Consider the following 23,060-nt stretch of genomic DNA (forward strand, 5'->3'; position numbering starts at 1 on the left):
AAGAAAACATGGACATTCTTTTAAAACCTATTTAACATGGTGTTTTTCTTACTTAGAGCTAAATGTACAATGGATGCCAGGCACACACAGTTATTAACAAAAATTAAAATAAATGGGCACCCCAGAAATGAAATTTCAAGTATCATCAGCTCTTTATATGAAAAGGACTTGGTTAATGATTTTTCGTTATTCAACAGCTGATAGTGTAACACGATGCTTGTAATTTTTTGCTTGGCTGATAAATCTCTCAATCAAAATTTTATGTGAATTTAGCTATTATTTTAAATCTATATAAAGGTCAAATTTCAAATTTTAAGGTTGACTTTAAACTGGCAGCTTCTACTCCACTGGATTGATGTGGCCTCTCTCGTGTTCTCTGTATCTTTTGGAGGACTAAAACTTTGGGATTGGTTTTTCAAGGGAGAAATCTCAGCAACATTCAGAACCTAGTTCGACTCAACCCAAAAACAGTTGTAGTCACCTGCAAGAATTTAGTAGTTATAAGGTCCCGCAGTTGATCTAACCTGATTATTTTTGGAAATTTGCCTCTACCCTTCCTCACTTATTAAACACTTCATCGTGATTTCAGTTGATTCTTCTCTGTCACTATTATTGGAAGCCTAATCCAGTAGAAGTTTTAACACATTCGAAGTGGATGGAGAGAAGATTGAAATAGTTGATCATTTTTCTGACCTAGGATCAATAATAAAGGAACTAGTAGTCAAGAAGTACGCCAGAGATTAATGTTAGGAAGACTTGCTATGAAGAGCCTGGAAAAAAGTCATGAAACGTGCTGATGTAACAATTGCCACAAAAATGCCAAACGTCAATTCTGTGGTTTTACCAGTGACAATATGTGCATCCGAAAGCTGGACAGTGAAAAACAGGACAGAAAGAGCATCGATTCTTTTGAAATGTGGTGTTGGAGAAGGCTTTTGAGAATACCATAGACTGCTCGAAAAACAAGCAAATGAATTTTGGAGCAAATTAAACCAAAGTGGTCTTTTGAAGGACAAATGACTCGTCTTAGATTAGCAAATTTTGGACACATAATCAGGAGGACTCATTCTCTGGAGAAGACACTAATGCTAGGAAAAGTCCAGGGAAAACCTGGAAGAGGCAGACCAGCTGCTAGATGATAGAGACCGTAACTACGATAATGGAAAAACCGTTGAGGTTGCAGATTATGGCAGAAGACAGGACGTTCTGGAGTAAATATATCCATAGAGTCACGCTGAATCGGAAACGACTCGATGGCACTCGATAATAATAATCCAGTAGAGAAGCAGCATTGCCTAGTGGATAGAGTCAGAAGGACCTGAGTTCTAATCCCAGCTCCACCAGTTGTCTGCTGTGTGACCTTGGGCAAGTTACTTAACTTCTCAGTGCCAGTTAGCTTATCTGAAAATGGGAGTTAAGAGTGTGAGCCCCATGTAGGGCATAGACTGTGTCCATCCTGATCAGCCTTTACCTACCTCGATGCTCAGTACAGTGCTTGGCACATAACAAGTGCTTAAATACCATAAAAAGACAAAACAAAATTCCAACAGTGCAGGGAAACCTAGCATTTATGGCACGTGAGGAAATTAAGCCCTCCTATCTTGTAATTGTAATGAAATTTAATAATAATCATTATAATAATTATGGTATTTGTTAAGCACTTACTGTGTGCCAGGCACTGTACTAAGCACTGGGGTGGATACAAGCAAATCAGGTTGGACACAGCACCTGTCCTGTGTGGGGCTCACAGTCTCAATCCCCATTTTACAGATGAGATAACTGAGGCACAGAGAAGTGAAGCATCTTGCCCAAGGTCACATAAGTGACCCCCATAAGCCGGATTGAGGTGGGTTCCCGGGTAAGGTGAAGCAAAGGGAAACTGCTGCTGCTTGTTGTGTTCTGCCTTCACTTTGAATCCATGAAATGCCTTTAACATTTAGTAAACCTACCCCTTCCACACTCTGACTTCCCCATTTAATTTTTTATACGAGGACCTAGATGCTCCACATCTTCTTTTAAAACGTCCCTCGCCCTTAAAAGAATTCCAAGGGTGTAAAATATAGAGAAGAGATGAAGCTTGTTAGGTGCATTGCATTGCCCCCAGTGGGCGCTCAATAAATACCATTACTACCTACTAGTCCTTTGAGTATTTATGTAACACATTATATAGACATCAAAAGAAGATCTGGAATCTTGGATATGTCAGAGCTTTTCCAAATGGAAACAGCTGCAACATCTTACCGTTTTGATTAGGTTTGATTACAAATGATGGTAGATTAAATATTGATAACCTTCTTTCTCGTCTCCATTTTGAAACCCCCCCTCAAGTAGTATGTTTTGTCTCACGCCTGAGGAAATGTTTCTAACTTTTAACTGTGAAATTGGTTTAGCATTCTGTAAATGATGAAGTATTTATGGGAAAGCACAATATTAATGTTATATGCAGAGGGAGAATAATAGTCTTGTTAATGATTTGTGTAACTAGGTGAATTGCATTTCATGTTTACAGTGGTACAATGCAGCATTGTGAAGGAAGGACGTGCCCGATAAGTAGCTTCAGATGAATGAGAAAATATTGAAAGACCTTAAGCTGTGCCAAGTGGCACTCAAGATCAAGAAAATTTATATAAGGGGTCAGTTTGTGGGATTGGAAATAAATGTATAATTATATTAAGAATTAAAAACAGATGCCTGGAAACCCTGAAATTATTGCAGTTGGTATGAAAACTATGTAACAATCTGATGTTTACTCGAACCATATGTTAAAATCATTTCTCAGATTTGTGTTTTAAGCCATTGAGAATTGATCTAGAGTCCTAGCAAGTAATCACTGACTTTCTTTTTAAGGGAAAGCTAGGAGAGAAGAAGCAATGCACCCGTTCACGAAATCTAGAAATCTGGACCAAAACTGAATAAAGAGAACCCTGAGCCAAATAGCAGCATAAATAAGTGGCTGGATTTTTGGTGAGGTTTTTTTTTTTAACCTCAAGGAAGGACTCTTCTTGTGCAGAACATAATCCCCTAGAGAAAGACCCTCATTTCTTCAGTTAGGTGGGAAGTGGATTGGTATGTCACGGGTCTGGGAATCGGAGGACCTGGGTTCTAATCCTGGTTCTGCCACTTACCTGTTGTGTGCTCTTGGGCAAGTCACTTCACTCAGTTACCTCATTCCTGTTCTACTTTGAATGTGAACCCCTTGTGGGACCTGGTGATATATACCCCAGCTCTTAGTACAATGCTTGGAGCATAGTTAGCGCTTATCAGATATCACCAAAAAGGTGTAAAGGGTGGATGGTCCACTCCTTTAAATTGGACTGCCTGCCTCTCCTGCCAGTCCGTGGTATTAATTAGGCACTTATTATGTGCAGAGCACCGTAACTATGACCTTGGGAAAGTGCAATATATCAGAGTTGGTAGATAAGTTCCCTGCCTTACAACAAGCCAGAGGTGTATAAGGAAGTCTCCTGGATCTCTGAGGTCTTCTCAGTCCTTGGGTCCCACACCATGAATTGTATAGAGTTGGGCATTCCACAGAAGCTGAACAAAAGAAGTGCTCGGGAAGCCTTTCTCTTTCCTCTCAGTGCCACTGCCCTGCTGTATCTTGCCACGAGAGCCAGTAGATAGCTGCGGGTGGATTCGGCGGGAAGGACCTGCTTCTTTAGGCCAAAGTTTACTGCTTCTGATTGGGAATGACTTTAGAGGACTAAGTAGAGGGACTTCTCTTCCTCTTCCTCCTGTCTTCTTGGGGAGGACGTGCACCAAGTTAAATACAGAATTGTTCTTCATCAGCTGCCATAGCACCAGGAGGAAGTGGCGCATGTTGAAAGTGAACAAAACCTACCAAAGGAAGCCCTGCTTCACACAGTGGGTGGGTAAATATAGGGGACTCATTTCAGTGGCAAGTTTTGGAGGATGAAAATGTCATTAGGTTCCAGGTAGGTTTGGATGAACTCACAGATGAGAGGTTCAGAATGGTGCAAAGGAAAATTAGGGATGAATTAGGGATATTAGATGGTTCAGCCTTAATCATCAGCATGGACATCAGGCAGTTACCAGTACCCCATTCCTCCAAGGATCCCGCTGCCAGTGTTGGCAGTAGGATGCTGGACTGATTGTGCCATTAATCTAACTCAATGACATTGCTTAAGGTCTTAAGTTCTTTGGCTTGGAGTCCAGGAATACGGTTCAAAAGGTCCTCTCACCACAAGAGGTGGATGATGCCAAGTGCAGCTGTTTTCCTACTCCACCAACCTACCCATAGATCTGGTGTACTGGGCTAAAAAGAGGATAATAATAAGAGCATTTGTAAAGTACTTACTGTGTGCCAGGCACAATGCCAGGATCACAGGCTCAGTCCCCATTAAGGCAGATGGCTTAGGTGAGAGATGCAGCGAGCCCCTTGAAACTGGTCAACATAGGGGAATCCCAAGGGTTGAGCCAGAGATTCAGATAGCCTAGGGATGAAAGGGAATCAACTTAAGTGATACTTAAGTGCTTACTGTGTGCCAGACACAATACTAAGCGCTGGGTTGGATACAAACAAATCAGTTTGGACACAGTCCCTGCCCCACATGGGGCTCACAGTCTCGTTCCCCATTTTACAGATGAGATAACTGAGGCACAGAGAAGTGAAGCGACCTGGCCAAGGTCACACAGCAGACGGGTGGTGGAGCTGGAATTAGAACCCAGGTCCTTCTGCCTCCCAGGCTCTGTCCACTAAGCCATGCTGTTTCTCAGACTCCAGTAAACTAGATGTCAGGCAAATTTTGGCTAAACACTTTGGCTAAGTCCTTCAAACTGGGGAGCACAAGGACTTGGATCTTAAGAAAAGAGCAATAGAAACCTGCCATAGTGAGACTTCCAGCTCCAAGATAGACTGTAAGCTCTCCTTAGATGGTAAACTCACTGTGGGCTGGGGACATGTCTACCATCTCTATTAGAGTGTACCTTCCCAAGTGCTTAATAGAGTGCTCTGCACCCAGTAAATGCTCAGTGAATACAATTGATTGATTGATTGATAGTCTGGGAAGACCTTCCTCAGCTCTTCACAACCCCGACCAGGTTTACTCACTTCCAACCGATAGGGTTGCAGTCAGTAATTGCACTCTTAAGCCGAGTAGCTGCTGGAATGAAAAGGTCCTCAATGAAAGACGTTCTTTTTCGATGCCCTAAATTTTGTTAAATAGACCAAGATGATCTCAAGCCCAGCAGTAGATTTTAAACATCTTGCAGCCAGTAAGTCTTTTGATAATATTGCCAGTGATCTAAAATTGTATATAAAATAAAACTAAACTATTTTCTGGTAAAGATGTTTCATGCTATATAAGATTCATATGTTCATTTGCAAGTGTTTTTTGAAATTTTCTGCATTCAGATTGATAAAATCACTTGATATCCCTCCCTGTGTGTTGAGGTGGAAAAGTTGGCCAAGGCTTATCGTCAATCAATCAGTTGTATTTATTGAACACTTACTGTGTGCAGAGCATTGTGCTAAGCACTTGGAAGAGTACAATATGACTTAATTTGTTTACATATTCCCTGCCAACAATGAATTAGTTCATCCTTTAATAATACTGGACACATTTCTTCATAGACTACGTGCTCATAGTTGATCATTTTTGTGTGTTTCTTATGAGCATATCCTTAGACTCTGTTGCTTCCCCTGCCTGTAATTTATTTTAATATCTGTCTCTAGTGCTAAATTTTAAGGTCCTTGAAGGCCAGAATCATATCTACCTGCTATATTGTACTCTTCCAAGCACTTAGAATAGTGGTCAGTACACAGAATGCATTTAGTAAATGCCACTGATTGATATAAATTCATTTTCATATTCCTTGACTTCAGAAGCCATGATATTAGAAAAAGAACAATTTTGGTACTCTGTCCTTTTTTGAACCAAATAAATCATATAACAGTTCTGTTACCCTGTGTACAAATTTAAGATTTTCCTATAGAAGAATGTGTGTGTGTGTGTGTGTGTGTAGGTTAACTTTCTGAGATTGGATATTTACAATTCAAGGACTTTAAAAATCTATTTGTATTAAGGAGAGCCATCCAATTAAGGTCTTTTGTTTTTTAACTATGGTGTCCTGTGGAGCACCTCACATAACCAAATCATTGGAAAGCAGCCATTTGTTCTGTGTTTTTGTCTGTTTGACCTATTCTAATGTACCTAAAAGATGAAAGAAAATCAGTTTTTCTTTATCTACTTTGCCCCCAGAAAGTCCTTTGCTTGCTAACATCTTTAGTTTCTAAAATAGTTCTGAATTGGGAAGCAAACAAACAAAAAAGGCCAAAATACCACAAACTCTCCCAAACCTCCTCTACCGGATTCAACTCAATACTAGGGTAAGTCCCAGTGTGGAAATGTGCGGTTCTCTGAGTAGCTTTGACTTCAAAAGAAATTCGAACTCTGAAGAGGGATTCAACTCCAAGAAACAAAAGCATTGGTTAGTGGGGCTTACCTTTTATAAATTTATTAAGGCCTTGTTGGTTCCTCATCTTATCAGAGAGCATCATCATCAGTAGCATTTATTGAGTGCTTACCGTTTGCACCTCACTATACTAACCAGTCCGGAGAGTTCAGTAGAGTAAATAAGCACGATCCCTGACCTCAAGGAGTTTACGATCAATCTAGAGAGATAGATAGTCAGTGGTACTTATTGGGTGCTTACTGGGTGCAGAGTGCTCTACTAAGCTCTTGGGAGAGTACAGTATAACCGAGTTGGTAGACATATTCCCTGCCCACGGGGAGTTTACAGTCTAGAGCAGGAGGCAAAATAAAATAAATTATGGATATGTGCATAAGTGCTGCAAGGTTTAAGTGGGATGAGTGTTACCCATCCTTTAACTGTTGGAGTTCCTCAAGGGTCAGTTATTGGCCCTCTTCTGTTCTCCATTTACACTTACTCCCTCGGTGAGCTCATTCGCTCTCACGGCTTTGACTACCATCTCTACGCAGATGACACGCAGATCTACATCTCCGCCCCGTCCTGTCCCCCTCCCTTCAGGCTCGCATCTCCTCCTGCCTTCGGGACGTCTCCACCTGGATGTCTGCCCGCCACCTAAAACTCAACATGAGCGAGACTGAGCTCCTCATCTTCCCTCCCAAACCCGGTCCTCCCCCAGACTTCTCTATCACCGTGGATGGCACGACCATCCTTCCCGTCTCTCGGGCCCGCGATCTCGGTGTCATCCTTGACTCGTCTCTCTCATTCACCCCACACATCCTATCCGTTACCAAGACCTGCCGGTTTCACCTCTACAATATCGCCGAGATCCGCCCTTTCTTCTCCACCCAGATGGCTACCTTACTGCTACGGGCTCTCGTTATATCCCGGCTAGACTACTGTGTCAGCCTTCTCTCTCACCTCCCTTCCTCCTCTCTCGCCCCGCTCCGGTCTATTCTTCACTCCGCTGCCCGGCTCATCTTCCTGCAGAAACGATCTGGGCATGTCACTCCCCTTCTTAAACAACTCCAGTGGTTGCCTATCGACCTCCGCTCCAAACAAAAACTCCTCACTCTAGGCTTCGAGGCTCTACATCACCTTGCCCCTTCCTACCTCTCCTCCCTTCTCTCTTTCTACCGCCCACCCCGCACGCTCCGCTCCTCCGCCGCCCACCTCCTCACCGTCCCTCGGTCTCGCCTATCCCGCCGTCGACCCCTGGGCCACGTCCTCCCGCGGTCCTGGAACGCCCTCCCTCCTCACCTCCGCCAAACTGATTCTCTTCCCCTCTTCAAAACCCTACTTAAAACTCACCTCCTCCAAGAGGCCTTCCCAGACTGAGCTCCTCTTCTCCTCTACTCTCTCTGCCACCCCCCCTTTACCTCTCCGCAGCTAAACCCCCTTTTTCCCCTTTTCCCTCTGCTCCTCCACCTCTCCCTTCCCATCCCCACAGCACTGTACTCGTCCGCTCAACTGTATATATTTTCATTACCCTATTAATTTTGTTAATGAATTGTACATCGCCTCGATTCTATTTAGTTGCCATTGTTTTTACGAGATGTTCTTCCCCTTGACTCTATTTATTGCCATTGTTCTCGTCTGTCCATCTCCCCCGATTAGACTGTAAGCCCGTCAAACGGCAGGGACTGTCTCTATCTGTTGCTGACTTGTTCATCCCAAGCGCTTAGTACAGTGCTCTGCACATAGTAAGCGCTCAATAAATACTATTGAATGAATGAAAAATGCTTAAAGGGCACAGATCTAAGGGCATGGGCAATGCAGAACAGAGAGGGAGTAGGGGAAATGAGAACTTAATCAAGAAAAAAAGCCTCTTGGTAGGGAAAGACATCAAATGTAAAGATACATACGTATTGAAGAACTCACTCCACCTCACTCCACCCCGTATATACATACAAATGTGTAAGTGCTGGGAGGGCCCGGGGTGGGGTGAGTTCTTAAATACTTTAGGGGGTAAGAATGCAAGTGCTTTGGTGATAAAGTAAGGAGGGAAAACAGAGTGGAGGGATGAGAGATTAATCGGAGAAAGCTTCCTGGAGGAGATGTGATTTTGTACATTGCAGACTATAAGCTCTAGATTGTAAGATCCTTGTGGCCAGGGAACAGGTCTACCAATGCTGTTATATTGTACTTTCCCAAGCGCTTAGTACATTGCAAACAAAAGTAGTAGTGGCTGCTCATAGTTGCGTAGTAAGTAAGATTGAACTTCTGTGGTGGTTTCTAGAGCTAATCGACTGAAACTGTATGTTCAGAACTGGCAAGTAGACAACAGAAACTTAAACTACATGGTATATCTCGTCTCATCTTATGCCGTCGAGTCGTCTCTGACCCCTAGCGACTCCATGGACACATCTCTCAGTCATCGCCCCACCTCCATCGGCAGTTGTTCTGGTAGTGTAACCATTGAATTTTCTTGGTAAAAATACAGAAGCGGCCTTTTTCCATGCAGTAAACTTGAACATCTGCCCTCGACTGTCTCCCATGCCGCTGCTGCCCAGCACAAGTGAGTTTTGACTTGTAGCAGATTGCCTTCCACTCGCTAGCTGCTGCCCAAGCTAGGAATGGAATAGGTATGCCTCTGCTTGGCTCTCCTTCCCATAGCCGAGACTGGTAAAGTACTGGAAACTCCCCAGGTGCGATCCTGAGAAGTCCATGGTATAGCAATCACCCTTATGTATTTTTGAGGTAGCATCAGTTGTACTGTAGGGGAGGGGTGCATTTTGTTCCCTTGATCAATTAAGCATATAGTCTGCTTGTGATTAGCATTTCATGGAGATAACTTAATGCTTGCCTGGATTCTAGTGACATTTCCCAGACCAAAGGTGTGACTCAGGCATCAGACACTAAGAATAAGGTATTTATTTGAGCAGCTATATGACAAGGATATTTCATTTAGCTAATGGAGGCGACATTACAGTGAAAGAATAAATGATCATTTACATCATATTTTTGTAATTAAGCATTAAGACCTTACAAAGTGGGCATTTTCATGAGATCATTTATCAAATCAGGCATTTAAGTGTCCTGGAAAACCAATTGATGATACACAAGTTGCGTGTTCTTTGTTGTATGATGCTCTTGGGAGCATTATGTATTTTGTAGAATGCCTTGGTTGAAAACGTTTACCTAGAAAATGAGCTTGTGTGTATGAACATACTGAAATAACTAATGCATTAGCCCTATTATTGTAGATTTCAAACTCTGCAATATCCCAGGACCCTTTAAAGAGTGATTCCAAAGATATTATTGGGCATTAGAGAGAATGATGAGTGGCTTTTACAAATGGCCAGGTTAAACATTTCCTACTGAGTATTTTAGTAATTATTAGGTCGTGTATTTAAGTCCTGGAGTTCTTTGTAGCTGATCAAAAGTGTTTCATGCTATGCTTATTAGAGTGCTGGCTAGCTTTGTGGAAGGTTATGTACACCAAAAAGAACACTTTTGTTCCACTTAAGTAAATAAAGGTTGGGTGACTCCATATACTATTTTGGATGGATGGTGGTGTGTTTGTCTAGCCAGAACTACAAAGGGAAAGTAAAGAGCTTAGCAATTATCTAGTGAATTTGATCAATGTAGGCAGCAAATTCAGGCTTCAAAACCCTCAATGGTATATTTACCCTGAAATATCTAAGTAATTCACTTCTCCATTTTGGCAGTTTAATTACAACTTTTGTTTTGCTTTCTAAAGACTCTTTTCCTGCTATATTGAAATAGAAATTTGCAATGGGCTAAAATGCATATTCTTGTTCCATTTTATTCTGATTTATCAAGTTTTTAAATTGAGTAAAAATGGCTTCTTAGCACAGTAATGGAGAAATGGTAAGGACCCAATGTGTAATTCTCCAGGAAGTAATTTTAAAAAAGATAAGGGAAACTGTTGTGACCTGCTTTTCAGTTTTGTACTAAGTAATATAATTTGCATAGATTTGAGATGAGGTCTCTCTGAATATTGTCCTGGAAATGTGTCTCACAATTATTTTACAAATTCACTTACAGACCTTTTATCTTTAAACAGGAAAAAAAAACCCCACACTCTCATAACAAAAGTTAATTCCTGAAGGTGAGGTGTGAGTGAGCTTCAGTTTTTAATGAACTGAATCCTGGAAATGATGTTGGGCCAGTATTTTTCCTATTGATTACATGCTTTCTTTCCTGTGATTCATATTAACAGCAAGTTTTGTAAAATCAAGACTTGTTTCAGCCACTGCTTACTTTGGATGAGACTAGTTATGGAAGACTTGCCATCTGGATGAGATTTAATGTAATTTCAAATTGTTGCTATAATATTTCAAAGGATTGACTAGTCTGTTTACTTGAATTGAATTTCTCAGTTGAGCAGATGTTTTACTTGCAGATTTTTAAATTGAGATGTCAGATGTCAGGAACATATTTAGAATGTTAACTTTTTAAATCTATTTTTAACTTGGTGGACAAAGCTCTTTGTTTTATATTTAATTGTGCTGGTAGGATTGAAGTTGCAAGCCAGGTGTTCCCTTATTCAATGGAGAAAGGTCAGTTTTTCAAAAGAATGCAGTTCTTTACCCTTTGAAACACTGACTTGCCTATCTTTGTTGCACAGGGCGGGAATGAGTGTTTGAGAATAGCAAGGTATGTAATATCAGTGCCTCTTGCCCTGTTAGCTCTGGGAAATTTAATTTGCAATGATACTTCCAGGAGAATATAAAATACTGTGTCTTGATTGCAAAATATATGCAGCAGTAATGAGATTTATTCAAACATGAAAATGTGACCAGAAGCCTTAGAATACTTTCTCACCAAAGTTTTTATGTAGGTTATGTAGCTTTTCTATCACTATTCTACTCCAATGACCCCCTGCTTCACCCCACCTCTCCCACTCACCAACTTGGGCACACATTCATTCTCACCGTCTCTAACTATGATCTCTATCCTCATCAACTCAAATCCCTGGATCTGACCACAATCCCTTCACCTGCCTTCTCTCCCAAACACTCTCTCCCTGCAAATCTGTCCTGGGTCCCCACAGAGATCTCTTATCTTTTGACCTCAGCTAGTTTTCTCAAGTCACCATCCGCAATTAGTGTTGATTCCCAAACCACCTTGCCTTGACAACAAATTTGATGCCTTCAACACCACCCTCTCTACTGAACTCAACTCACTCACTTCCCTATCCCTTTGGCAATCTTGTACAACTTACCCTCAGCCCTGGATCACTTCCACAGTCCACTTCCTTCACTTCTGTACACAGGCCACAGAATGCTGCTGGTGGAAATCCCAATATCAGACTGACCTTGTCTACCTCAATTTCATCCTTGCCTGTTTTAACTCTGCCCTCTCCTTTCCCTGGCAACATAATTTCTCTCTCCCTGTTGGCTCCCGTATCCATTGCCTTCACCAGTTGTTTCAGATATTTAACTTCCCCACCAAACTCCCTATCCCCTTCCTCCCTGATCTTTTGCCTCTAATGACCTGCCCATACTTTTTGGTTTTGTTTATTTTGTGGTACTTGTTAAGCACTTAGTGTGTGTCATACGCTATTCTTAGCACTGGACAGGTACAAATCAGTTAGGTCAGACCCTATCCCTGTCCTGCCTGGGGCTCCCAGTCTTAAGAGGGACGGAGAACAGGTATTGAATCTCCATTTTTCATTTGAGGAAACTGAGGCCCAGAGAAGTTAAGAAGCTTGCCAAATGTCACACAGCTGGCACTTGACAGAGCTGGGATTAGAACCCAGGTCCTCTGACTTACAGGCCTGGGCTCCTTCCGACCACGCTGCTGATTGAGAAAATTGAAACAATCAGGCGTGATCTCCGTAAAATCTCCCCTGCCCCCTCCCCTGATCCTAGCCACCTCCTGCCCCTTCTTCAACTCTCCCATCTTTCCCAGCTGTATCTCAGAAGATCTCCCATCTCCTCTCAAAAATCCACCCCCTAGCTGCATCTCTGACCCTATCCCTTCACACATTATCAAAATGCTCGCCTCCTTCTTTCGTCCCTCTCTTACCGTTAACTGTTCACTCTCCAGTGGCTTCTTCCCCTCTGCTGTCAAACACGTTCATGTCTCTTCTAACCTATAAACCCTCTCTTGACTCCACAACTCCCTTCAGCCACCTCCTCATCTCCCTCTTACCATTCCTCTTCAAACTCCTTGAGTGAGTTGTCTACACACACTGTCTCCACTTACTCCCCTCCTCTTTTCTCCTTGACCCACCCCCTTGACTCCACCAAAATTGCCCTCTCAGATGTTACAAATGACCTCCTCCTGCCAGATCCAGTAGTCTTTACTCCATCCTAATCCTCCTTGACCACCCAGCTACCCTTAACAATGTCCACTACCCCTTTTTCCTGGAAACATTATCCAACCTTGGCTTCACTGACACTATCCTCTTCTAGTTCTCCTCCTATCTCTGTGGCTGCTCCTTGCAGACTCCTTCTCTGCCTCTCTCCCCCTAACTGTGGGAGTACCTCAACGGTCCATTCTGGGTCCCCTTCTAATCTCCATCTATGCCTTTGGGAATTCATTCACTCCCATGGCTTCCACTACCATTCTACGTGGATGATCCCCAAATCTAATTCTCCAGCCCTGATCTCGATCCATATCTGCAGTCTTGTGTTTGCCCCTGCCTTCAGGACATCTCTACTTGGATGTCCCACAGATGCCTCCAACTGAACATGTCCAAAATAGAACTCCTCATATTCCCATCCAAACCCTGCCCTCCCCCTGACTTTCTCAACACTGTAGACAACTCCACCATGCTACCTTTCTCACAAGCTCCTAACTTTAGCGTTATCCTCAACTCATCTCTCTCATTCAATCCACATATTCTGTCTGTCACCAAATCCTGTGGGTTCAACCTTGACAACTTGGCTAGAATCTGCCCTTTTCTCTTTATTCAAAATGCCACTATGCTGATCCAAGCACTCACCATATCCTATTTTTACTATTTCCTCAGCCTCCATGCCTCCTGTTTCTCCCCAGTTCGATCCATACTTCACTCTGCTGCCCAGATAGTTTTTGTACAAAGCCGTTCAATTCATGTTTCCCCACTCCTGATGAACTCTCCAGTGGTTTCCCGTCCACCTCCACATCAAACAGAAACTCCTTTCCATAAGATTTAAAGCACTCAATCCCCTTGCCCCCTCCTACGTTACCTCCCTGATTTTTCACTACGACCCAGCCTGCACACACTGTTCCTCTGATGCCAGTTTACTCACTGTCTTGTCTATCTTGTCACCAACCCAACTCACCCACATCCTGCCTCTGGCCTGGAACTCTCTCCCTCTACATATCTGACAGGCGTTCATTCTTCCCTTCTTGAAAGCCTTATTAGAGGCTTTCCTCGACTAAGCCCTCACCTCCTCTTCTCCCACTCCCTTCTACCTCACCCTTGCATTTGCATCTGCACTATCATTCAACCCTCCTGCAGTCCATCATTTCAGCGCTTATCATCTTCAACATAGTCATTGTCATCATCAGTGGTATCTATCAAACTTTTAGTATGTGCAGAGCACTGTACTAAGTGCTTGGGAGAGTACTTATGTACATAATTGAAATTCAATATATTTATATAAATGCCTCTCTCCCCCTCTGTACTCTAAGCTCATTGTGGGCAGGGAATGTGGCTACCAACTCCTGTTATATTGTACTATCCCAAGCACTTACTGCAATCCTCTGCATACATTAAGCACTCACTTGATTTGATTGACTGATTTAGTGCTTTTTATATTTTAAATTCTTTAGGCTCAAAAGGACCACTATCAGGCAAAATGTAAATTTTGTCTAACTCAAAAGTTCAATAATAATAATATAATGGTCTTTGTTAAGTGCTTACTACATGCCAGGCATTGTACTAAATGCTGGGGTGGATACAAGCAAATTGGGTTGGACACAGTCCCTATCCCACGAGGGGCTCACAGTCTCAATCCTCATTCTCCAGATGATAATAATAATAATGTTGGTATTTGTTAAGCGCTTACTATGTGCCGAGCACTGTTCTAAGCGCTGGCGTAGACATAGGGGAATCAGGTTGTCCCACGTGGGGCTCACAGTCTTAATCCCCATTTTACAGATGAGGGAACTGAGGCACAGAGAAGTTAAGTGACTTGCCCACAGTCACACAGATGAGGTCACTGAGGCACAGTGAAGTCACAGTGAAGTGACTTGCCCACGGTCACACAGCAAACAAGTGACGGAGGAGGGATTGGAACCCATGACCTTCTGACTCCCAGGCCCGTGTTCTATTCACTCTGCCATGCTGCTTCTCGGTGAAACCTAATAGGGAGAAATGCTTTCTGTGAAATTACTGTAAAGAAATACATAAAAGTAGATTATTTATGGGATTTTTATTTTTAAATTTAACCTTTCTCTCCCACTCAGACACTACATCACTGGGTCATGACCACAAGCTGCAAGTGAAATTGAGTATAAATCAAAGGGATAACACAGTTAGTTTTTACTTGTAGTAATGCAAACCATTAGCATGGCAAGGTATTAAAACTTCAAATAGAACTGAGAAACCTAATGAAATGCAGGGAGAATGGGAAATGATTTTCAGCATGGAAATGTCACGTTAGAATCTTCAACTACTCTGTTGAGCTGTGTGTCAAAGAAGTGAACCCCAGAGGGAATGGCATTGTCCCTCCATTTTTTGCTGTGGCATTAGCTATGGTGAAATACAAAGGTCTACCAACATCCCTTAGGTCTGGCATGCTCATCACTTGATACCACGGGATCCTCCTCTCCTCCTTATTCTTCCCCCTAGTTTGCCCCATCCCCTCCCAGTCTGGTCTTTCTGGTCTTCAGATTAAATTCAAAACTGTCATGTAGTGTAAATTCTCAAGCAGTTCTCAGTCCAGAGAATACCCAGGTTGGGTATTTATCCTAAGGTTTTTGATTTTTGTAAAGGAGTGCCAGGTGGACCCCTGGATTGGTCCCCTCTAGACTGTTAGTTCTTTGTGGGCAACTCTTTTGTACTGTCCTCTCCTGAGTGCTTAGTACAGTGTTCTGAAAAGTAAAATGAAAGAATGGTACTTGTTAAGCATTTACTGTGGGGCAAACACTCTTCTAAGTGCTGGGGTAGAGAAGCAGAGAAGCAGCGTGGCTCAGTGGAAAGAGCCCGGCCTTGGGACTCAGAGGTCATGGTTTCGAATCCCGGCTCTTCCCCTTGGCAGCTGTGTGAATGTGGGCACGTCGCTTAACTTCTCTGGGCCTCAGTTCCCTCATCTGGAAAATGGGGATGAAGACTGTGAGCTTCACGTGGGAAAACCTGATGACCTCCTCCCCTAGCGCTTAGAAAGTGCTCTGCACATAGTAAGAGCTTAACAAATACCAACATTATTATACAAGTTAGTTGAGTTGTACACCGTCCCTGTCCCACATGGGCCTCACTTTCTTAATCCCCATTTTACAGATGAGGTAACTGAGGCCCAGAGAGTGCACATAGTAAGTGCTCTATAAATACGATTGATTGATTTGATTGTTTTAGGACCTTCTTTGGAAGCCTTTTCCAGATGAATTCCCAATCCTCGGGACAGTGTGGGGGAAGAAGCAGCAGCATGCCTTAGTGGAAAGTCCCCGGGCCTGGGGGGTCAGAGGACCTGGATTCTAATCCCAGCTTCCCCAGTTGTGTGCTGTGTGACCTTGGGCAAGTCACATCACTTATTTGGGCTTCAATTACCTTCTCTGTAAAATGGCAATTAAGAGAGTGAATGAATCTCATCTGGGACATGGACTGTGACCAACCCGATAAGCTTGTGTGTACCCCAGTGTTTAGTACAGTGTCTGGCACAAAGGAAATGCTTAACAAATACCTTAAAAAAAAGAAAAAAGAAAAGGTATCCCACCCATGGGTGCCAGATGGTATGAATGCTACAGTTATCAGGTACCATTGGTTGGCCCTTGTTCCCCAAATTATGAAACCAACCATCGACCAGGACAATTCAGTGACCCCCCCCAAGGCTCCCAGAGTGTTCTGCAACCCTGTGGAGCAGGTATGATGCTATTTTAACCATGCAGGTGGCATAACTGAGTCAGAAAGGTGATGTGGATAGAGCACGGGCCTGGGAGTCATGAGGTCTTGGGTTCTAATGCCGGCTCCACCATGTGTCTGCTGTGTGATAAGTCACTTCACTTCTCTGGGCCTCAGTTAACTCATCTGTAAAATGGGGATTAAGACTGTGAGCCCCAGGTGGGACAGGGACTGCGTGAGAAGCAGCGTGGCTCAGTGGAAAGAGCACGGGCTTTGGGGTCAGAGATCATGAGTTCAAATCCTGGCTCTGCCACTTGTCAGCTGTGTGACTGTGGGCAAGTCACTTAACTTCTCTGTGCCTCAGTTACCTCATCTGTAAAATGAGGATTAAGACTGTGAGCCCCACGTGGGACAACCTGATTCCCATGTGTCTACCCCAGCGCTTAGAACAGTGCTCTGCACATAGTAAGCGCTTAACAAATACCAACATTATTATTATTATTAACCCCATTTGCTTCTATCCATTCCAGAACTTGGTACAGTGCCTGACACATAGTAAGTGCTTAATAAATACCATAATTATTATTGTTATGTGATTTGCCTTCAATAAGCAGGAATTTGTTCCCAGAGCCAGGATTAGAATTCATAAGTTCTGGGCATCCGGTGTTAGGTTTAAGATTCGTTTTCTTTCCCTGTTTCCGGTCCTGAAGGTTGTCAGCGGAACTGGAAAAAAATAGAATCTCTTTCAAAAGAAATACATGAGTTGTGGTGCTACAGAAATGATCAGTTCTTAAATCTGTAGATTTTCATGCCTGCAGCCTTGTTTTTCTTTATCCAACTCCTCTACCCTTCAGGATCAATTTAATCTTTCCAGGAATTTCAGCTGGATCCAGAACTGGGGGTTCCCCCTTTTTCCCAACGACCCTTGTCCACCCCCATACGTTTTCCCAAATGACGCTGGAGGAAAATCCCACAGAGAAGGACTGCACTTTTGTTGCTCTTGTTCCGAGTGCTTCCCCCAAAGACTTTGGCAGCAGGAGCTGTGTGAAACCGATGAGAACTCTCATCAGTTTCACGCTGCTTCTGCTGCTGGGTAAGTGCTGTGTGCCCAAACAGCGCAGATGCAATCACCGTCTGCTCTGAGGTTGCTCTTTGACCATAAGAGGAGGGGGGAGAGAAACAAAAGGGAAGGATATAAACACAGAGAGAGATTTAAGAGGCACAAAGGGCTTTGAGTAACAGATTCACAGTTTTGTCGTGCTGTAAACTAGGCAGAGTGCCGCTCTGACCTTGATTTACCTTTTTCTGTCTAGAAATGAAGATACCCAGCCAGTTATTTACCTGGGCCTTGGCCAGGTTTTCAGCCCCAACCACGTGTAGGGTAGGCAACCTTTAATGCTGGTTATGGGGTTCCTTCTGCTCCCTCGGTGGAAAAGGGGCATTTATCTCTGAGGAAAGAGCAAGACTAAGCTCTCCACTGTGCCAGTATTATCATCAGTTAGAATGCCGTCTTGAATTTAGAATGTTTTTTTCTTGAGGAAGGCTGCCCTTTGCCTTTGATCCAGGACATCTGGAAAGAAGTGCTGTTTCCCACCTTCACTTTCTCTTTGGTCACTTGAACAGTTAGCTCTCCGGTGGCTCTGCTGTAGTGCCTTCCTGAAGAATGTTCATTCTCTCCAACTTCTGCCCCTTTAGTCCCCCCAACTCTTTTTCTTTGTCAGTCTCTAACAGTATTTTTTTTTTCTTCTTCTTCTTCCAGGAAAAGAAGTGTAACTTCCATTGGCAAAGGCAAATATTAATGCTCTCTGTGACCCCTTGTCATAATGGCTGCTCATGACTTCTGATCTTGCATTTAATTTAGAAGCCCTGGTTACTCCTTAAGCCATCTCTTTAATAAAACCGAGAAAAAGGAGCCCACCTCTTAGTGAAAAAAAAAATCAAAGCGTTTGGAACAAAGTTGATTGGAGAGTGATAGATTCTTTTACACATAGTGTGTCAGTTCCTGTTGTTAAGATTGCGTCTCATGTCTTTCAGGGCATTGTCCAGAGCCCTCATGAGGCTCCATCCAGGAATACATAAAGCCTTTCTTAAATGAGAACAGAAAGAGTTAAGGTCATAATGCCATTTTCCTTTGAGCTTTGTGGAGAGAATTGTCTAGTGAAGTGACAGCTGTGTGTCCTCATTGAGTAACATGTCTGATCGGGCTTGACCTGGGTGATGTTGCTTTCTTTTGTCTCTCTCTTAAAATTCAAAAAAAAAAAAAAGACAACTGTTGTCCAAGCCCGATCTGATTCGGGGCTACGGCTATTGCATCTTTAGGGCTTTCTTAATGAGAGTACGCTCGTTTCAAGTAATTTTTTAGAGGCCAGTGTCCCTCCTCAAGGGATCTTCCTGCCTGAGAGCTGGGTCTTCCAACGGTAGGCTTAATTTGCACTTTGTATGGAATTTACTCCATGAGGGGAATGATGATAATAGTGATTATATATGTTTTATATTGTTTACATTTGTGGACTCTTAGGTATTTTACTGATGTTTCACTCAACCACCTTTCCTCGCTGTCAGGTGGCATTTGCCAGATTTTACAAAGAGGGAAACTAAGACACAGCCCAGAAGACAGTTGCTGAGCTGGAACTAGAAATTCGAATCTTTTGATTTCAACTTCACTAGACCATGCTGCCTGGCTGGGTGGGGTTAGGTAACAGGGTCTCTGTCCCATTTCTTACTGCTGCCTCCCTTGCATCAGCAACAGGCTTCTTTGAAATTCTCGGTTAACTGTCTTGTCTGATAACTGCAAAGTCTTTCTTTTCCCTTTGAAAATTTTCCCTACAGCTTGAGCCATTGCAAACAAAGGCCTAAGGAGCCCTGGCTTGTTTCATTTGTGGGCTTTTGATCTTTTCCATTCAAACAGTTGAATATATTCTTCATCCTTTGCTGTTAAAAAGCTGCTGCCCTGTTCCATGTTGCTGCAAAAGCTGTCTGAGGTGAAAGACCTCCTTTAGTAAATCTGTTTTCTCTTCTCCTTATGACAGCTTCTAAATTTGAATGGCAGGAGGGAAAAGTAATAATTACCGATTGAAGTCCTTTATTTTTGTCAAAAGAGGAAAACAGCCTCCCCATGCCTTCCCACTTACTTTTATTTGACTTTCACTGAAGAAGTTTATATTCGATCTTGGTGATTAACTTCTTTTAGCCTGAAAATGCGTAGTGTGTTGAGGTGAGAGGGATGTCCCCTTTACTGAATCTTAAATAGTAATGAATTCTCAAACCTTCATAAGGTCTGACCACTTGACTTCTCTTTTGGAAGATTTGTGGCTCTATCTGGTGTATGGACTGACTTGCTGTCAAAAGTATATTAAATGAATGTATGTTTGGGAGTCTTTGTGGGTAATGGTTGAAAATGTCTTGACATTGAAGCTACGCCTTCTTTCTGCCCCTTTAGATGTTTTAGTAGTAAATGTTGAGTAAGCCATTTATCCCTTATGTTGGACTTTTAATAAGCTAAATGGAGATATTTGAAAGGGAGAGGGAGAAAGTACAACCAATTCTACTAGAATGCATGTTTTCACTACATGGTTTAGTAGAGAAAATGAGATATCTGAATTAGAGAATGTTCTTTTGACTGCACGTCAGTAGAAATACAACTTGATGTAAGGTCGGAAAAAATGGTTGTGTGTTTGTCTGCAGTATTGGATCCAGGCTGAGTACAAAAATATGAGGTTTCCTTAAATGAGGCTTCAAATTGTTGATAGGTGAGTGGTAGATAACAGCAGTTTAGTTGCAGAGGAAGGTGGGTGGAGGTTAGGGCAGCAAGAGGAGCTCTTGTTTTTCTTTTTTCTTTTTTAACCATTTCTATATTTATTCAGTAAATAAGGGAATTGTAGATTAAGGTGGGGAGTTCATATAGGACTCTGGTTATTTTAACCCAGTAAATGTTGTTTAACTGGGCTGAGAAATTGTTTGCCCTGGCTCATTTTCCAAGTTTGACACATTTGGGTTTTTTGAATGTAGATATTCCAAATGGCAAATGGCTTCATTATTGCTTCACCTAGCTTGGTGCAGTTGGAAGCTGTGAAGAAAAATGAGTGGCTTTTCTAATGAGGGAACTGTTTTCAAAGTTTCTACTTTCCCTTCCTCCTTTAAAACCATAGTGAATTTTTTTCCTTCCTGAATCAAATTAATATGATTGCACGTTTTACTCTATATGCTAAAGTGATCTTGATCTTTCAAAGGGAATTTTCAAAAAGATATACTGATGCGACAAAGCAGGCTAATATTTTAGAAGGAATATTACCAGTAATAAAAAGGACAGAATTATGGTAGTTTGATGCATTAATTTTAATAACTTTTTTACAACTCTTGAGCCAAGATGTGAAAAGTTAAAGGGAAATATGGTTCTCATTTTGATTCTGAATCTCATTCAGATTTACTGTGTTCAGTGGAGAGCACCATCTCCCCTTCGTAAGTAGAAATGGGGCTGAGAATCTTATTTCTTAGAGGATTGTGAGTGAAGCTAATTTTCTGTAGCAGTTGCATAAGAGATGAATTAAAATTTCTGCACGGCAAGTGTCATTCAGAGTAGCAGTCCAGAAGTGCATTATCTGGAGTAAGGCAAGTAATGGAAAGCGTCAACTACCATTTCTACGCAGATGATTATACCTCTCCAACTCTGACCTCTCGCCTTCTCTGCAGTCTCTTATTTCCTCCTGACTTCAGGAAATCTCTACTTGGATGTCCCACCTGACACCTTCAAACTTAACATATCTAAAACAGAATTCCTTATCTTCCTACCTTACCCTGTCACCCTCATATCTTTCCCATCCCTGAAGACAACACGACCTCCCTCCCGTCTCACAAGTCTGTGAACCTGGCATTAGCCTCACCTTATCTTCTCTCATTCAGCCCACATATTCAATGTCACCAAATCCTATCAGTTCTGCCTTCACAACATTGCTAAAATCCTCCCTTTTCTTGCCATCCAAAATGCTACTCTGCTGATCTGAGCACCATATCCTACCTTGAGTATTGCATCAAACCTTCTTGCTTACCTCCCAGCCTCCTTTCTCTCCCCACTCCAATTCTTACTTAACTTTGCTGCCTGAATCATTTTTCTAAAAAAAAAAAAATCAGGCCATGTCTCCCGACTCCTCAAAAATCTCCAGTGGTTGCCTGTCCACTTCCGCATCAAACGGAAACTCCTTTCACTAGGTTTTAAAGCACTCAGTTGCCTCACCCTCTTCTATCTTATCTCACTGGTTTCCTGCTACAACCGAGCCCACACGCTTCACTCCTCCAGTGCCAACCTACTCACTGTACCTCGGTCTTGTGTATCTAGCCTCTGACCCTTTGCCCACATCATCCCTCTGGCCTGGAACTCCCTCTCCCTTAATGTATGACAGTCTACTACTTTCCCCACCTTCAAAGCCTTATTAAAGTCACATCTCTTCTAAGAGGCTTTCCTGACCAGGTCCTCATTTCTTCTACTCCCACTTCCTGCTGTGTTGTCTATGCATTTGGATCTGTACACTTTAAGCAATTGATATTCACCCAATCCCCACCCCTGCAGTACTTATGTACATAGCCATAATTAATTTTAATATGTGTCACCCCTTTTATACTGTGAGCTCCTTGTGGGCAGGGAACACGTCTACCAACTCTATTGTTCTGTGCTCTCCCAAACCACTTAGTATAGTGCTCTGCACTCAGTAGGTGCTCAGTAAATACGAGCAAAAAAATACCACTGTGAGCTTGTTGTGGGCAGGGATTATCTTTCTTTATTGCTGTATTGTACTTTTCCAGGAGCTGTGCACACAGTATGCACTCAATAAATATAATTGAATCAATAAATATGATTGAATGAATAGATACCAGTGATCGATTGGCAGACGGTGACTTCTCCAATACTAAGTCATTCCTATCCTTTTCTAACAATAAAAAATGATCAGGGTTTATCATGTGTTTTGAGCTGTACTTTCATTTTTAATTTCACAGATGTATTGGATACCCAAATGAGACCTCTATTAAGGCATTTCCATGTTTTCATTCCATTTGTTTTTCCTATCGATCCCATTGATGGTCCAGGAGTAACTGGATCATGGCATGTTTGCATTCCTGCCTTTCAGACAGGTATTGTTCCCTCTTCCCCACTTTGCCGGATGATTGGAATTTAACCTGGGAATGTGGGATTTGCTGTTCTGATGTATTGGCTACATTTTATTACAGTAAAGTGTTATTTTGATAAGCACCACGCTGACAGTGATTTTTCTTGTTTTTTCTTTGGAAGCATTTGAAAAGATGCGTATATGTTCTTGCCGAAAATGAGCCTTACATTTCATTTCGTACATTTTCAGATTAACAAATGTAAATCTAGAATCCCCAGAGGTTTGTTGTAATGGTCCCTTGTTTTGGTGCTTTGGGTGAGGGCCAGGAAGAGGGAGTAAGGATTTCTCAAGAATAAACTTTGCCCAAGATCTCAGGAGAAGTTATGCCCTCTGTCTTTACAGTGCAGGGATACTTTTGTTAAGGAGCTGAAACAGCATTAGCAGGGATGTTTGGAGATGTGGCTGGAGAACTAATGTTGTTGGAGCTTTGTGCCAGTAGGCTCATCAAAAAGCCCATATCAGAGGCCATGGCATCAGCACATATACCTGAG

The 23,060-nt window shown here is 42.5% G+C and overlaps 1 protein-coding gene and 1 non-coding gene across 6 annotated transcripts in view; one reads left to right on the top strand and one right to left on the bottom strand.

Moving 5' to 3' along the window:
- The window catches only part of RERE (arginine-glutamic acid dipeptide repeats), a 517,539-nt gene that overhangs the window by 23,883 nt on the left and 470,596 nt on the right, over window positions 1-23,060 (top strand). The window lies entirely within an intron of this gene.
- Window positions 8,979-9,116, bottom strand: LOC114812713. Its single transcript, XR_003760364.1, has one exon. It is a non-coding gene; the product is annotated as a small nucleolar RNA SNORA7 (small nucleolar RNA).

This window comes from Ornithorhynchus anatinus, chromosome 5, assembly GCF_004115215.2.
Source record: "Ornithorhynchus anatinus isolate Pmale09 chromosome 5, mOrnAna1.pri.v4, whole genome shotgun sequence".
Taxonomy (NCBI): domain Eukaryota; kingdom Metazoa; phylum Chordata; class Mammalia; order Monotremata; family Ornithorhynchidae; genus Ornithorhynchus; species Ornithorhynchus anatinus.